The following is a 13,824-nucleotide window of genomic DNA, read 5'->3' as shown; positions in this document are numbered from 1 at the left end:
GGTAAATCTTTCAAGAAATACATCCATCATTATGAAATCTTCCTGACCACTGAATCCCCAAATAATATCTTCCTTATCTTAATATCTATATTAAATTTAGTTATCAAAATTTCATATTTTATAACCATATTTTAGATTGTGAGCTTCATGAGGAATGTGGGGGGTGTCCTCAAAACATGCATCAATACTTGACAACTTGGAAATGACCATAATGTATGTTGAATAAAAAAAGACAATAGAATTTGATAAATCCTTTATTCGTGAATAACATACTCAGAAATAAAAAGATGCCAAAAAGATGGAAAGTTTATCTTGCCCCTTGTTGCTTTAACTTCTGATTTTCTATGACCAAGGAGGGTCTTTGCACTGAAAAAGACAAACCAATGTCAAAAGTCTTTTGAATATGTTGGAGCTTTTATGAGCCATAGACACTGTTTGCTTTTATAATTTACAAGACATTAAATTTTATGTTCTTTGAGCTGAGTTTAACAAATCCTTCTAAAATCCATTTAAAAGTCATAAGCACTTCATACTATTGGAATGTTTTTGTCTATTTCTTGATGATTTTTTTGTTCTATCACTGACACGGAAAGGGCAGTGAACTTCAAGGAACGTGCTACCATACCATACTGCTTATTCTGTCATCAGAAGATTGTGAAATGAAAGCAAGATGGCTTCCAGAAGTTTCCTCTGATAGCTGTTACTTCAGTGACCCAGAGCTATGTAACTCTCCAAGTGATAACTCCCTAATTAGTTGGAGCTCTAGTATCCTCTGCCTACATCTTGTCCTCAGCCCAAATGTTCACTTATCTAAACCGGAGTGCTACATGACGTCTTGTTGTTTTAGAATCACACAGTTACCATTCCCAGGCCGCCCCCACACTATCTCAGATATGTGTCATATGACACATCTTCAAATTCAGAGAAGGGTGTGGGGAAAGTCTTACTTGTTGAAATTTTTTACTAACAATTTTAAATAACCGGTTCTTGAAGTGGGTTTTTACTCTACATGCTGCTGGTTTTCATCTTGTATATAAGCTTGTATATACAAATTCAAAGCATACAGTTGTTACACATGTACAGTGTGGTGAAAAATAGAAAAAATTCAAAAGGGTCTTTCAGCAGCAACAATGTGAGTGGTAGTTCCCACACAGAAAACATAAGCATTTTGTCTCTTATCTTACAATTGTGAAAGAAAAAAGACATTTTGGAAAGGGAAATGAGAAAATATCATACAGAATCAGGCCTGTGATTGAGAAAGTATCAGATTGTCCTTTCTGATAATTATTATTGAGGGAGATTCACAGCTCCTTCCAGTAAATTAAAAGGAACTAAAGGCATCTGGAACTCAGAAATGAATAAGTGGGGAGGGTGTGGGTGGTATTAAAACGAGCCAAGATGGTCAGTAGGGTTCAGGGTATGCGCTGTGGCCCTTTATATGGCCACAAACCATTGTCATTCTTAAAATTTTGCCCTCCTGCCATGAGCTGATTTTCGCCCACTTGGGAGTGAAACTATTGCCATTGAGAAGTCATACTCAACTGAAAATTTTTAAATGGCAACGATGTGAATGAACACTTTGCAAGGAAAATATATGCATGATCAATAATGGGAAAATGTTCAAATCACATTAATCATCAGGGAAATGAAAATCAAAAACACAGTAAAATACTGCTATACAGCAACCAGAATGGCTAAAAACTGATGACATCAAAAGTTGAAGACAAAGAGCAACCAACACTCTTACACATTACTGGTGGCGTGTACAACCTCTTAGGCAAAAGTTCTGGCAACTTCTTATAAAATAAAACATATACCTGCCTGTGACTGAACAGTTCCAATTTTAGGTTTTTACCCAAGAGAAATGAAAACATATGTATACACAAAGACTTATAGAAAGAAAGCTCAATGCAGCTTTATTCTATTGGGGAAAATGAAACAATCCATCCACAGCCCATTCCCCTGTCCATCAACGGGAAAATGGACAGACAAATTGTGCCATATTCATTCAATAGGATAATACAAATATGAAATAATGAAAGTAACTACTGATTCATGCAAAAACATGAATAAATCTCAAAAAAATGTAGGTTGGGTGAAAAAAGTCTTATGCAAACTAGTTCTTCCTGTATAATTCCATTTACATGAAGTTCTAGAACAGATCAAAGTAATCTATGGTGAACAAAATCAAAATACCAGTTTCCCCTAGAGGTGGAAGTGCAGTGGGGCTGGTGAGGCAAGAATTGACTAGAGAAGTTTATGGAAACTTCTGGGGTGATGGAAATATTCCATATCTTAGTAAGAGTTTAGGCTATTATACAGATCTATACATCTATCAGAAGTCATCAAATAGTACATTTAATTTTTAAATTTTACCTAAAAACACCCTGTAAACTAATTAAACTTGTGTCATTGATATGCATGCTGAAATGTTTAGGAGTGAAGGGTGCTGATGTCAGCAACTCACTTTGAAATACATCAAGTTGGTAAAATGGTTTGATGGTTAGACAGATGTTCAGATGGAGAGACATGCAATAAAGCAAATATGGCAGAATGCTAACAATTATAGAATCTAGGCCATGGAAATAAGATGTTCATTATAAAATTCTTTCAAATTTTTTATGTGTTTACAATTTTTCATTAGCAAAATGTTGAAAAACAACTGTACTTGATTAAATGCATGGAGATCAAGGTCATTCCTGAAGCTAGACCTTCTTGGAAGAAAACTGACCTGGTGAAGGGAAGCTTGAAATAAGGGAATGTTATTCAAAGCAAGCTGTGTAGTCATCAGCGCAGCCTCTCTTTGCTTCATTGTACTAATCTATAAAATAAGGATAATAAATCTCTACCCTGCAAGTTTGATAAGTAATGGAGATACTTGGTCTTCAGTAGGTAGTGAAGATATGGTATTTAATTTATTTCTACTTGCAATACATCATGCCTACATTAACCTCTTAGCTCCTCAGTTATTACCAGATGGCATACTACACTTAATTTCCAAAGATTGTTAGGATAATTAAATAAATTAATATGTGTAAAGAACTCAACATAGAACCTAATAGATGTAAATAAAAAATACGTTGAACTATATGAAAAGACTGGTTGGGTGTTTTTGCTTTTTTGTCAAAAAGAGTGGAATATTGGCAATTTCATATGGTTCAACCTATAGCAATGTGTAGATATAGATATAAAATGTATGAACATGACATATATACATATAAATATGCCTTAAAAAATCTGTTCGGACTTGACACATAGTGTTTAACCAAATATTCTGGCACAATTTTGGTGCCTGTGCAAGAGTTTCTCTTCTATAACTTTGTGAAGCCACCAGCTATTATTAGGGTGACCAACCCTTCCTGGTTTCCCTGGGACTCTCCTAATTCTAGCACTGAGTGTCCTACAGCCTGGAAGTCCCAGGCAGATCTGAATGTGCTGGTCACCTTAAGTGATGGTATTTTCAGAACCAGCATCCATGCCGGCGTTTCCTCTGCTTTAGGTACTGCCCAGTAACTCTGTCTTACAAATATATCATAGAAAATTATAGTGAAATCCCCTTTCTACCCAAACAGCTTTGAACACCCAGACATTTCTTAATTCTCAAAGAGTAACCAGAAGACCTGCTAAAGCTCAGTATTGGTCACATTTTGCTACTCTTTAATTATTGGCCTATTGTTATTGCTCTGAACCACTCTGTTTAGTTCAGCTTCTAACTAGGAGTTACAACATTAAAGTACAGGAAGAAGTATAATTTGGTGCTTGGCAAGGATGACTACTTATCCAGGACTAAGGCAGAGTAAGAAATCTACACAGTAAGAAATCTAAGTTATATTCGAAAGTGTCTGAATAACCCTTCATAGGAGACCAGAAATAGAATGTGGTCATAGAAGGCTCCTTGCAGTTACACCTTTTCCAGGCAAACCCCCTCCAAGCAGCATGTGGAGCCTCCACATTGTAACCTAATCTAGAGGTGTGTTACGCATTAACACAGCAAGGTTTAATCTGCAGGGGGGATGCCCCGCCCTGAAGGCTGAACCCTGGGGAAACTGCTTATGAGCTCCAGCTGGAAAACACATACGGGAGAGGAACAGGTTTATCTTTGCAAACTCTGTTTACAAACAAGGTGCATTTGTTCTCTACACAGTTTTTCTTTGCCCCTGGCACTTGAGGGGTCTAGTTTCAACTTTAGATCATCCCCCAAATCATGTAGTTTCTTGCCAGGATTTTTCCTTCTAAGTCAATCCCTTTGTCCCAGAGTGGGGGAATTGGGGGCATTCATTCACTTAGAAATGTATTCCAAGATTTATTGGATGAACTGTATGGTCCAGGAAAATGTACCAAAGACACACAAAATGTATTAGAAACCCCTAACTCCAATAATCTGATACCAATAATCAAAACTCCAATAACTTTAGCACAAAATATATGCCATGAAAGAGGGATTGCCAGCAACGACATCAGAAGAGTGTATGGGGGTGGGAAAAGTCTTAATGCGCACAGTACCTTGTGAGCTGGACTTGAAAAGGTGAGCACAATTCAGCAGAGAGGAATCAGAGTCCAGCGAAGGCTGACGGGATGGACGGGAAAGGCCCTGAAAGGCAGGCAAGCGGAGGGAGTGTGAGGGAAGAACAGATCATTCCGTTTGAAAATATGGGACAAACAGGTGGTGAGGGGGAAAACACAAGAAAAGCAGGCCAGGATCAAATCAACCAGGCCCTAAAAAGCTCAGCTCTGGAGGTTATAATAGTGAGAACCGGGGATACACAGACCAGTGCCCTTCCCTGTCCTCAGGGAGCGTTCACTCTAGCGGTGGGTGGGGGTCTCAGGGAGGCCGACGGGAGAGCGCAGACCGCAGCAGGGGTCGCTGCCGACTGTGTGGCTGGCACAGGGGCAGTTTCTGTATCATATGCCAATACTCGCAGGAATGTTTTAACCACAGGGTTCAAGTAAGAACACAGGCTCAGGGAGACTGGTAACTTACCGAAGAGCGTCCTGGAGCGCAGACCAGAATCCAAAGCCATGCCTGTCTGGAGCAAAAGCCCACGTCATGATGCTCAGGCTGAAGAGAAAAAAGAGAAGAGGGGAGAGGGGAGAAGAGGAGAGGGGAGAGGGGAGAGGGGAGAGGGAGATGGCAGCCAGATTTCTACAAGAATCCAGGAGACAGCTGAGGAAGACTTGGACTAAGGTGAACTCAGGTGACACAGGAATGGAAGGGCGGCTGTGACTGACAGGAAGGTAGATTGGTCAGATTTAGGAGCTGATTGAATTTGGGGGGTGTGGGGGAATAAGAAAGAAGAGGCAGAAATGAACCAGTGGAAGTGATCCTGGGAAAATGGGAGAAGAGGAATGCGTGAACAGAATCGTGGAAGAAATAGAAATATTTTAAAGATTTGGGGATCGAGGGAGTTTCAACAGCTTCGTTCAACCAATATTTATTATTCAGTGGCTTATTAGGCAAATCTGGAGCAAGCCATATGCCAGGTACTGGCTGGGCACTAGAGATGTACCCCAGAGTACACGCTGCTTTCCTGAGCTTCCGGTCTGGGGAGACTAACGCTGCAGACCAAGCAGTGCCGCGTCCCAGATCTTCTCACACGTGAGATTCACGACACCGCGGTGCCACCTCCCACATGCTCGGGGGGGGGGGGGGATAGGCAGTTTGAGTTTTGCAAGGTTCAGAAGCTCCCCAAGTGATTCTAATGTGCAAACAGTTTGTAAACTACTGCTGGAAAGCTGAGGTTGTCAAACTACAGCCCTCAGGCCCATTGCCTGCTTTTTGTAAATAAATTTGTATTGGGACGCAGCCGTGCCCACTCACTTATGTATTGTCACACCCGGTTACACTACAGTAGCAGAGCTGAAGAGTTACGAAAGGGGACTGTATGGCCTGCAGAGCTGAGAATATTTACCATCTAATGCCTTACAGAGAAAGTTTGCTGTTCCTGCTCTAAAAGGAAGGGATGAAGTTCAGAGAACCTAGAACAAAGCTACACAGCCCGACATCCTGCAGGGGGCTTGGGGATGCAGCTGGAGAAGCTTCTGTGATATCCAAGTTTGTGTGGAAAAGTTACCAAGGAAAAGAGAAAGATAAGAACAAAACCAAAACAGCAAGAGCAGAGGCCCCGTTCCAAGATCCACTGCCACATAATCATCACCCCCAACATTTAGTGGCTCTAAACAACAATCATTTGTGGTTACCTTTCCTAGTTCCAGGGGCTGACTGGGTTCAGCGAGGCGATTCCTGCTCAGGGCCTCTCAGGTGGTGGTGGTCAGGCAGTGGCTGGGGCGGAGCATCTTAAAGTCATCTTCACTCATTGTCTGGAGGGTGATGCTAGCCATCAGCTGTCAGCAGACTCCTTCGCTTGGCCGTAGACCGACACATCTACCTACAAAGACTCTCCGTGTGAGCTGTGCTTCCTTACCACATAGAGATGGGATTTCAGCATCCCCGGGGAGCCAGTTGGAAGCTGTGTTGTTCTTTATGACCTTCATTTGAATGTCATACAACATCTCTTCTGCCATAACCACAGGCCCACTCAAATTTAACAGAGAGGGGACACAGACCTCATGTGCTCATGGGACGATCTCCAGTGTCTCATACTAAAAGGTGTATGTGGGTTGGAATATAGAGTGGTTGCCATCTGTGTAAAACACAACCTGCTAGAAGCAGGAGCGAACGTGGGCAGCTTCAGCATCTCAAAGAAAAAGCAGGTGGGAAGGATGAGGCTGAAAGGTGGTGAGTTCATGCCAGGACTTTAGTCCATCTCTACAATGTTTGTCTTTCTCATAAGCCATAGGACCTTAATGGGTTTTAGAAACAATAGTGCTAGTGTTCAATGTACTGGAGTGGCTGGGAGCACAAACTCTGGAAATAAGAATATTTGGGTTCAAATCCCCACTCTATCATTTGCTTGCTTTGTGATGCTGGGAAAGTTATTTGGCCTCTCTGAACCTTGATTTCCTAGTGTTTAAAGTGAGAGAAACTTATTTTCTACAATAACTATCTCATAGGGTAGTTGGGAAGATTAAGTCATTTGGTACAAGTAAGTACTTAGAACAGTACCTAGCCCTTGGTAAACACTACAAAATTGTTTGCTAATATTATTACTCAGTACCTGCTAAGTAGTTAGTATCCCAGCTCTTTCTCTCAAAGTGGAATCACAGCTGTCAGGGCAGTCTGCTCAGGGGCTGCAGCTACTGGACCCTTTGTTTCCTTCATTCTAGACTTTTAACACTGGCACCCAAGGGTCTGACCAGCAGTCCTGGGCTGCCCTCACAGCTTCGGCCTTAGCACTCAGTGTGGCTCCCGCAGGGGCAATCCTGCTGGCCCACCTTGACATTCAGCAGTACCTAGTGGACTGAGGCACCTCACCCGCCTGGCCCCCACACCTGCCTGGCCCCCTATACCTACCCCTGCCCATAAAGCAAAGCCTTTCCTCTCAGCAAAGTCCGCAGTCAGGGCTCTCTGTCCTGTGTGTGCAGTGAGGTGGGGGCTTCCTGCCCCAAATCACCTTTCCACCCAGCTAACTCCTTATGCTTCAAGATTAAGCTCAAGCAGAACCTCTACTCAGATCCCTTTTCAACTCTTCCCCTGAGCCACCCCCATAGTTTACCACTTGCATTTTGGTCAAAACCAGGACTTGTTGCATAGTCTGTGGGGCCTAGAGAAAGATGAAGAGGAAGGTTGCCATGTTCAAAAATTCTTGAGAGTTATCAAAAATTTCAAAACAGCAACAGCAGAGGTTTTAACCAAACAGGGGCTCTGCTAAGTGCAGAGTGCTGTATGACTGCACAGGTCAGAGGAAGCCAACCCTGGTCAAAGCACTCACCCCGATATCCTCTACTTGTCCACACCCCTGATCCAGTCTGCAGCTAACCTGTCAGTCACCTGAGTGCAAGGACAGCATCTTGGTATCCCTGCTGGTTCACACAAACACACACACACACACACACACACACACATCCTGTACATATATACACAATAAACTTGAAAAAATACACTAGTGCACTGTTAACTAATGCTAAAAATATGCTAATAACAAAGAGGATAAAAGAATCTTGAATCTCCTATAAAATGCTGATGATGAATGGGTAAGAGCAGGGACTTTGGAATCTAACATCGTGGCACTAACCCACTTAGACCCCTGTAGACGTTGGGCAAGTTCCTTACACTCACCAGCCCTCAGTCACCTCATATGCAAGATGGACAAAACCACAGAGCCTGCGAGCTACCACTAGGATTAAATGAGCTAATGCATGTTCAGATAAGCCTTACTATACAAATTAGTTCAAAAACAATTATCATTAATGTAAGTGGTTAAGGTTAAAATACTTCTTTTTACTTTTCAAAGTACTTTCATGCTCACTATCTCATTTCATTTAAAGTCCACTACTGTTATTTTAAAGATGGGGAAAAGAAAATAGGCTTTCAATAGCCTATCCAGAAGACAAGGGTAGAATAAGCCAGGTTTAGATCTTTCCCTAATCCAAATTATTGCAATTACACCAGAGATGTTACTGTTTTCAAAGAAATGAATCTATAAAAAATTTTCTATGCTTTTATTAGGTAACTAAAATTTCATTCTTCTTCTGACCACAGTGCATATCATGAATAGCTTTTATATGACTTCATACACTTGGAATTAGGGGACCAGTGAGGTGATTTTGATCTTACAAATTGCTCCTGGCTCTTTAGGTGCAGCAAGGTAATCCCTGAAACATTCTTTCTTTAATTTGGTGCCACTTAAAGGTTCACTCCTTTTGCTGATGATGGGTTTGAAATACGGATCCACAAATAGTTGTCATGGAGAGGGAGTAGCTTCAGCCGAAAGATAAAAGCTTCACTGAGTCGGCCTCCCTAAATCAGGGGGATGTGCCCTAAATCTTACCATCCTGACTTCGTGTCGACTGATAAGGCACTCAGGGTTTTCTAGGGAAGTTGAAATATTTAAAAATAATATAAAATCTCTCATGTTTGAATGACAGTGAATGGACTGGGAGAAAGAGAATCTTTCAGGGATAGTTGTTAGTTCAAAATTAGAAGTTGCTTTTTCTTAAAAAAGGTAAAGATCCTGGAAAAAGAGATGAAGAAAATGACCTCAAACAGGTTTCTTTTGAAATCTCAGACTCCAAATACTGTCCCATAGTGCAGCCTAAAACTATTTTGAGTCATTCATTGAACCAAACTCAGAAAGCATAAACCTTAGAAGAGCATGACTCAATGGGGATTGTGCATATAAACTATGTTATGAAAGTGTAAAATAAAGGGGATTTTTCTGTGTAAGTATTGACTTACTCACTGTCCAGATATCCAGCATCTGGCTGAGCTCTTTCTCGCCTTTGCACTCTATTACCAAAGCCTCAGTTTTGTTACCTGTAAGTGGGTATAAGTAGAACCCTGTACTTCTCAAGGACATCGGGAAGTATCTGAAGAGTTAATTTATGAATGCAAATGTTATTAGAGAAGATGTTTTATTTGAATCGAAATGTTTCTACAAATACTTCAATTTTATTCATGTATTTGTCAAAAAAATATGGGAAAAATATTTAAAATACACATTTGCTGATCCTCCAGTGTTAACAAATGTTATTGTTTTATTACATTTTCCATTATAGTTATAATTTAAATCCTATTTATGTCTTTCTATGACATCATCCCCTCACTTCTCCAGAAGTAACTAGTGTCATTAATTTGCTATCTGTCCAGTTCTCCATTTGTACTATTACCACATACGAGTTTCTCAAAATGTATAAAAATGGTGCCGTATTCTGTGTTATTCTAAATCTTCCCTCCTTCTCCTCCTCCTTGTCTTCTTTCTCTTCTTTCTTTTCTCCTTCCTCATAAAATATTATTATTGTAAGAGCGATCACAGTTAGACAATTATATATACTGTATGTGTAATATTTCATCCTATTTATTTTATCCATATTGATTGTATTCATTCCACTATTGATAGACATTTGTTTCATTTTTTTAAATAACAATGAACATCATATATAAATACCAGAGTCTAAGACATGGTCCTATGTGTCTTCATTTGCAGAACGTATTCCTTATTTACATTTACATTATAAACCTGTAATTCATGTGTTATAGTAAGTTTTTGCACAGCTTCTGCATATTACATTTTTCCAAAAATTCATAAAGATGACTTCACTGAATTGGTAAGAGAATTTTTCAGTAGATTGTAATCCTGAAGGAAACATGTGCTCTGGTCCCTGACCCATCAACATATCATCCTTTTCCCATCCCATTAGCATCTTCTACTGGTATTCAGAAGCTCCTTCAACTACTTCATGTTTAGCACCTCCCTCCCCTCTGTACCTTTACATCATTCTTCATGGCTATAGCATCTTGTTGAAAATCCTCATAAGTGCTTTATTTCCTTGACTTCAATCGCCTTTATTTTCAGTCTGTTTCAGCCACTCAACAGGCTCAATGCCTAGGGTCAAAAATTGACCTATCTTGTTAACATCTCAAACTTTGAATCACACCTTTGCAACAGAAAGTGATTGTCCTCCTGTATATTTCTTTCCTTTGGTCTTATCAGTTGTGCTAGTCACATGACTTCCATTTCCTTTATCCCAAGCTCCTTCCAACACTTCTTGTGTCCCATACCACTTTAGACGTGACTGTTAATCTTCCTACAATTCTCTAGCAAGCCCCTACATCCACACATCCCCTTGATATTCATAATATCCTCTTTGCTAGCATGGTTAGAACACACTTTTCTTCTGCTTTTGTTGGTAGGGAAGAAAACCCACACATTGCATAATATTGAGTTCATTCCAAGATCAAACAGCCTCCATTTGGATTTTGACATTGCAGGGTGAACTGTTTTCCTATAAATGTTTATAAATGTTTTCCTTCTTTTCCAGTCTCCAAACTTTTCCATTTGACCCCTTAGCAGGTGGCCTCACCTCCTCCTACCAGCATAAGCTAGACCACCTAATCTAATAATTCTAAACCTGGCTATTACCATGATCACTTTGGGAGCTTTAAAAATGCTGATATCTGAGTTCATTTTTTTTTTATTTTTTTTATTTTAGCATCATTAATGTGTGATTACATGAGCGACATTGTGGTTACTAGACTCCCCCCATTATCAAGTCCCCCCCACATACCCCATTACAGTCACTGTCCATCAGCATAGTAAGATGCTATAGAGTCATCACTTGTCTTCTCTGTGTTGTACAGCCCTCCCCATGCCCCTCCCCACATTATGTGTGCTAATCATAATGCCCCTTTTTCCCCTTATCCCTCCCTCCCCACCCATCCTCCCCAGTCCCTTTCTCTTTGGTAACTGTTAGTCCATTCTTGGGTTCTGTGAGTCTGCTACTGTTTTGTTCCTTCAGTTTTTGCTTTGTTCTTATACTCCACAGATGAGTGAAATCATTTGATACTTGTCTTTCTCTGCTTGGCTTATTTCACTGAGCATAATACCCTCTGGCTTCATCCATGTTGTTGTATTTTTAGAGATATTGATTTTATTGGCATAGGGTATGTGGCCTGGGCCACTGGGAATTTTTAAATCTCTCCAGGTTATTCTAACTGGAGTTGAATATAGCCAAAGTTGAGAAACATTGATATGATTGGATCATTTTTCATCTCCTCTAAGTTTATTGTGCTCTCAATAAATCATGATTCCTATGCTTTTCCTTATTTTCAAGGTTATGGTCTAACTGTGACCTTGAGCCTATGCATTCCCTTCATAAGAAGGGTTTAACCATGCACATTGCTAATCAATCATTTTCTCTCTCCCTCTCTCTCCAAATACACACACATCTGCCATGATCTTCTTTTCTTGGTCTACTAGTTCAATAAGAGATGGTTCCTGTCCTCAAGAAGCCTGCCAATCAAACTTAAGGTGCCCTCATCCAGGAGAAAATCTTTGGATCCATTCTGTTCTAGTCCACCTCTCACACCTCTTACATCTGTTTATTTAGTTATTTTTCCTATTCATTGTAGGCTCAAAATGGATCTTGCACGTTCTCTTTTTATCCTTTAAATTATTTTTTGACCTCCATAGACTCTCTGGGCATCCTATTTGTGTAAAGAGGATATTAGCACCTTAATGCTTGCCTCTACTTCTTTTTCTCTGTATTTAGAACAGTTCTGAATCTTTCAAATATCTGAATCCATTGTCTAGTGCCCAGTGACCATGTCTGAAATATCGGATGATTCCAACACATCATACTCTTGCTTCAAAATGAGAAGCATTTGAAGATCCTTTAGTGCCAAATGGACCCAGTTTTAGTATTTTTGTTTGCTGTTTCTGTGAGGAGCACATTCTTGGCATCAGCACTTTGCTAATGTGAATGCTGCTGATTTTACCAGTGCCCTGTCCAACTTGTGTGAACGCTGGGGAGGTTAGGGCACTGCTGGGTTATATGCATTTGGAACCCCAGCCACCACCCACTTGGATCCTCTTCTAGAGAATTCTTGCTCTGTCCGTTCAGAAACTCCTTGTCTTTCCTGACTCTGCCCCATTCATTTCATGGTAGATTCCTGGCTTCTCCACTACTTTTTACACTGGTCTCTACAAAATTGAAAAGAAAGGTTGGTAATGCCCAGTTTAGAAAAATCACTCTAGAAAATTTAGACCTTGCTTACATTTTCATGGCCTGAATTACATAATTTGACTCTGTCCCTTCAGAAATCTGATCACACTCCAAAATATTACTCTAGCATCAAAGCAAAATGCTATTCTTGTAATATTCCTTAAAACATGTGCAGGGGGAAGTTTTCATCTTTCTTAATCTATAGCCAAATATGAGCCACCTGTGTGGGGTTACAGAAGCATCGTTGAGCTCGGACTGTCCAAGGTGGCTGGACCGTGGTGGCCACCTAAAGCACTGCCTTCATTTAGCAGGTGGATGAACCAAGGGCCCAAAAGGATGATGGACTCATCCTCCCCCCTACAGCTGATGGGCACAGGAGTTGGACTTTGTCATGTTACTTCTTCAAGCAGACTCAAAATATCAATGTTCCATTCTCTAGGTGAGCCCCCTTGAAACATGATGCTGGTTCCTAATTTAATTATTTAAATGGCCTTACCATACAACATTCCTAACAACTACAGCCTGCTTTTTAAGACTCATCTACAGCTATCTAACCTGCAACATGCTTTCCAGGCCTTTCTCTGAGGGGAAACAGCGTAGCTGGGGGAGAGCACTGCACAAATAAACAGAACAACACTGGCAGCCTTTGGAGCTCTGCCTCAAGCAAAGAACTGCCAGGAGTGAAAGTCATTAAAAGCCCTTTGCAAAGGTTGTTAAGAAATGTGTAAACAGCCGTATAAACAACACCAGGTCAGGCCATGGGAGGAGACTGGCAACTGGGGAGGCCCGCAGAGAGCCTGCCAAAGTGTGGAACTCCCAGCAGGGATAAGACATTTGGAAAAACAACTCCGTCAAGTTTTATCAACACAAATCATTTCCTAAGTGGTATATTTTATTTAGAGTACGTGTGGCCTAAATTTAACAAGGGAAGCTTTTATCAATCATAGTTTTTATCGCTTCCAGATATTTCAGTTTCTGAATTACTGGCAGCGTTTACGGTGCACTCGTTTTTCTGGGCTCTCCTGTCTAAACACTCCATGGGTGATGCTCTCGGTGCGGAAAGCGGCGGTGCCCTGTGCAAGCTCTCCCTGTGGGTCGTGCTGTGGGGTTCAGGCTCTGCACATGCTGAACTGTAAACAAACCTGGGCCTGGTGTTCCAATTTTAAGCCTTAGAGGAAACAGACATATTAATAATCACAGTGGTAGAGAAACACCCACAAATAGGCTACATTATGAAATACCAGTTTCTCTGCCATGATAAAG

At 40.7% G+C, this 13,824-nt stretch overlaps 1 long non-coding RNA gene across 1 annotated transcript; it reads right to left on the bottom strand.

Moving 5' to 3' along the window:
• Window positions 1–238: 238 nt before the first annotated feature.
• LOC130679858 (uncharacterized) lies at window positions 239–5,580 on the bottom strand. Its single transcript, XR_008992827.1, has 3 exons — window positions 4,982–5,580; window positions 4,504–4,591; window positions 239–366 (listed from the first exon to the last, which is right to left on the bottom strand). It is a non-coding gene; the product is annotated as an uncharacterized LOC130679858 (long non-coding RNA).
• Window positions 5,581–13,824: the final 8,244 nt, after the last annotated feature.

Source organism: Manis pentadactyla, chromosome 12 (assembly GCF_030020395.1).
Source record: "Manis pentadactyla isolate mManPen7 chromosome 12, mManPen7.hap1, whole genome shotgun sequence".
NCBI lineage: Eukaryota > Metazoa > Chordata > Mammalia > Pholidota > Manidae > Manis > Manis pentadactyla.
This window is presented reverse-complemented; position numbering and strand designations above follow the sequence as displayed.